The sequence below is a fragment of the Mus caroli genome, unplaced genomic scaffold, assembly GCF_978045245.1.
Source record: "Mus caroli unplaced genomic scaffold, Mus_caroli_1 scaffold_15, whole genome shotgun sequence".
Taxonomy (NCBI): Eukaryota; Metazoa; Chordata; class Mammalia; order Rodentia; family Muridae; genus Mus; species Mus caroli.
Genome location: NW_028227270.1, coordinates 87916442 through 87921254, shown reverse-complemented (window position 1 = coordinate 87921254; position 4813 = coordinate 87916442).

Here is a 4813-nt window from a genome sequence, read left to right as displayed (position 1 = left end):
TTGTGTACTTAGATCCTCTGGCTCCTCCCCTAAGTCTTCCAATGATCTGTAGGAAAGGTGGGGCTGCTTTATTTCAATGACTTATCCTCTGGTTGGTCCTCTCCTCTGACTCAGCTTGCTCCTCCTCCTGCATTCCTGCCTATCCTTATGTCACTTTAAAGTTATTTCTGAGTCCTTGAAGTGCTGTTTCTTCCACCTAGAAGATCACTCACCCCATCCCTGCCACTGAGTTCAAACTCCTTATTCTCTCCACCTTCTTTGGGACAGAACAACCTCAGGGCCTCTGTTGTCCTACCCTAGTGCTCCTAGCCTACCCCAGGTCACTTAAAACTCCTACGCATAATCTTTCTCATGCTGATTGTTATCTCCACTGTACTAGTATCTCTGTGGCAACAAGGAATATGTTGGGCACAACAATTCTAATCACCTGATACATATACAGGATAAAAGTATGGGTTGAGTGTTCAATGAACAATGACCTGACTATTTTTAAAATGGGAATAAAGACTTGGGTTAGAGCTCAGGCTTAATAGGGTCTTATGATCTTTAAAGTGCACAGATTGGGAAGAGATAATCAAATAGGCTAGGAGGTAGGACTAGAGAGGAAGCAAGACAAAGGAAAATAGAGAATGGCAGTGAGACCCTCTAGCACCGTAGCCTGATTAAGATGGTCAATATAGCTCCAGGACTATAGCCCACTGGCCTACTGGGTTTTGAGAAGAAGTTATCTCTGTGAATGCTCACCAGAATCCTCCTCCACTATTTCTTTTCCTAATACTCAGGTCCTGGGGTCCTGTCTCCTGGATTCAGGCTAGACTTTCTAAAGCTAACTTTTAGGTGTCCCACAGGCTTGGACTACTCCAGGTGCCCTTACCGGCAATTTTCATACCATACCAACCCAGTGTTCAAGGCTTAATGCCCCTAGAGTGGGTTAGCCTGCCTACCCTGATCAGGCAGGCTATTTCTTAACTTCAGGGTCAACTCACCATGCTCAGCATTTCAGGCCAGGAGAATAGTCAATGTCCTAGATTCATCCATCCCTACCCTTGATAATATTGGGATGGATGTTAGTTTGGCAAATACCTGAGCATTGGAGAATTAAAAACTGGTAGGATCCTTGAGACTCTGGCTGAGAGGGAACCAATGGAGAAGGTTCGCAGGACATTCAGAGCACCTGGTGGTTGTGGTTGATCCCAAGCCTCTGTCCATGTGAGGGTTTCAGTGATGACGGTGCTCCACCTGTCCTGTCATATTGGCACTAGCTTAGACCCACTTGCAGAATCTTGGCATTACCTTCCAGAAAAGACTTCCCCAACTGCTGTGATATAGACTGCTCCATTGGAAGACTCCTCCTTGCAAAAGTACAGAAACAGACACAGAGGTAAATTAGTACAAGGTACCCTGTCCTCCTGTCCTTCATCCCTTGACAGGGTACACTATATTTAAAAACCATGGAGAGAGAGGGAATGAGAGAGAGAGAGAGAGAGAGAGAGAGAGAGAGAGAGAGAGTGTAGATCTCATTGAGATGCCTCATATTCTTTAATTTTAAAAGTAAAATATTCTAATTTATATGTTTGGGTATTTTTTTCTGCATGTATGTGTATACCCCACATTCATGCTGATGGCCACAGAGGCCAAAAGACAGCATGAAATTTGCTGGGCTAGAGTGTTTCTTATCTAAGGGATGTTTGTCCACTTGGCCATACTGATGGTAGCTTAGGAACTATCCAAGAACAAATGCATTTGTGTCAGAGACTCTTGATCTCAAGGTACTGCTGATTTGTTCATGAAAGCATTAATATCATGACTTTGAGTATCCTTGCAAATCTGTATGGTAGTCATCACCATCTAATTCTTACGGTTACTGAAAAATGATGATCAGTATCCATTTTCACAGCACATTCTTCATGGCAACCACTAATATATATCTTGTTTTTTTTTCAGTCACAAGCATTTCTTGTAAATAAAGTATATAGTCAGGTGTGTGGTCCTCTTATCTAACATGATGTTTTAAAATCACATGCATACTGGTTAAGATGTTAGTGACCTGTTTGCAGGTTGTAGACATGATACATTTTGCCACCAATAGTAAATTTAGCTCTATTCAGAGTCCTCAAAACAGGTGAAACTACAATTCTTGACTATGACACAGAGAAATTTTAGGAAAAGCTAGTATGAAGTACTAAGAAGAAAACACACACACACACACACACACATACACACACGAAGGCCAGGTTAAAAAAAACAAGGGATGAGACAAACCTAAACATGCAGGAATTGAAAACAGCGAGTCTTCCTTATATACTCAGATATCTAATGGGGGAATATGCCTTCGGTGTCTTAGCAGTAGCTACATATGTGGCTTTTGTGTCTCCCAAAAGTTATATCTTACAAGGTTGATGGTAAATACTTATTCCCCTTATTAGTTAATAGAGCTCCAATTTTTTAAAGAACAAGCGTTTAAAAGTAAAATGAATGAGACTATATGAGACCAAGACACATAGGCAGAACTTTGTTGGACACAGAAAGATGCCTTACTGGGAAACAGAAACTTTAGAAAGACATCAGAGAAACAGGAAATCTTATCCTGTCTACAAGATGTCTCATCTACTTCTACCTGAGAATGTCAAGGTTTCATGTTGCCAAACCTAAAACCTCACTCAATTTCAAACTATCTGTGATACACCCAGTCTAGAAAAGCTTTTGATTCCGCATGTTCTCCTTTTGCCTTATGGTTGGGGACCTTCTCAACAATCTCTTCCTCTCAGAACCTTTGCTGTGGAACACTTTGAGCTTCTCCAGGGTTCTCATCTTCAGCTGCTCAGCTCATTTTCATAAGAGGCTGCTCACACCACCTGTCTTCTAACCTGTGACCGAGCATGGAGTGAGCACAGCTGCAGGACCTTTTAGCCTGTGGCTTTCTTGTGCATGTTGCTTGAGGAAGCACCTGCTTCCTTGGTCACCATCTGTTTTCCATCAGAAGAAGGGGAATTCCACCTCTTATCCATTTCTGTTTCTCTATTTGCTCTGCTTTGACGAACAGACTGTCCATTTCCTGCCTTAATTTGTGTTTTGGGGGTCTACTTTTCACTTTGGCCCCACCTTATTGAAGCGCCTGTCCTGTAGTCATCTTCTTCTTTGTATTTGTGTCCTCTGACACAGTGTCTACTTTCTGCTCAGCTTCTATTTATTCCTCACTCCTGATCACTCCAGAGTCTTCCCTGCCATCTTCCTCTTCAACTTCTAACAAGAGGCCACATTATTTTTTCTTCTTGCCTGGAATGCTCTTGCTTTTGGGGGGTGGTAGTAGAAGGGGGTTTGGTTTCTGGATGAAGTCTGCTGCAACATGGGGCTGCCTTTAAAACAGTGGTCACTCTTAAGAGCACAGATTACATAGCAATACTATTCACCATCTATTCTACCTTCATTAACTGAGTCTTTGTCATCATAATCCTTTACTGTACATTTTACTAGATAGCATATGGCCCTCATCCTTTCACATCTAAAGTATTTTAGAGAATTATCCTTCTTTGTCAGTCAGGCTAGTTAGAGTTCTCCACTTGGTTCTAACATTTCAACCTTGGGGTAAACTAGGCCTCTTTCTGAAACAAATGTCATAAAAAGAATGTAATGAAGAACAAGATTTGAACACATTGAGTTAGTGTCAGGAGACCAGGAATCAGAATCATATATCCATAACCCCTTGGGTTTAGGCACTTTGAGTCTGTGCTTGCCTAAGCAACACCTTTGTTGGTTTGAGATAAGGTATCAGCATAAATCCTAGGTTGGTTTCAAACTTAAGATCCCCCTGCTTCAGCTTCCTAAGTCTGGGGTTCTACTTTGGTTAGTGATCAACCTTTGTGAGCTATCTCACTGACCATCCACATTCAGTTTTTTTTTTTAACTGTAAGTATTTTAAAACATAGAGGATTATTGTTGTAACTGCTACTGAAATCTAAAGCATACACATGTGATAGAGAGAACATATGTCACACAACTTCAGCAGCCTTTCCAAACCATGTAACAGGCTGAAATACTCAACGTGTCATCCAGTCTTAGGGAAGAATGGTCATAGTGGAGAGTGTGGAGCACAGAGAAAGCCTTATGGAATTAAGTCTCTAGAAAGATTTTGCTTTATTTTCCTAAGATATGTCACCCTGAGCTGCTGTATCAGACAGTACCTCTCATGTTCTATTACTAGCAAATCTTTCCCTAAAAAGAATGAGGCTAAAGGGAAAATGAGATTACAGCCATTTCCATATCATAGGGCTACCCACTGCTTTGTTCAACAACCTATAAACTTAAATTACTAAAGGAAAATAAAAGATAGCTGATAATAAAGATAAGCACTACTGTTAGAAACTTTAAATTTTTAATTTTTATTTATGGTTTTTGTTTTGTTGTTTTTGTGTTTGTTTTTCAGGGGGGAAGGGCCACAGCACATGTGTGCTTTCCAGTGTGCTTGTCAGAGTAGAGATTTGTGGGGTCAGTTCTTTCCTTCCACCTCTACCTGAAATCTGAAGAGAAGACTGTACTCAGGTAGTAGGCTTCTGTGACTGCTGCTTATAAATGCTCAGCCATGTAACCACCATAATAAATTTAAGAAATTATAATTACCAGGGAAATATCAATATTAGAGCAAAGTGACAAATGGAAGAATCTTTCCATCAAGGACGAAGGAGGGAGCAGTATCCCCCTACATGGAAAGGCTGGGGTTTCCTTCATCAAATGCAAGTTCCTAAACTTATGTGCCATGCTGAGGTTCTGTCCTATTCTGATGTTAGCTATCAATTCATACATGTATAGTCACTGT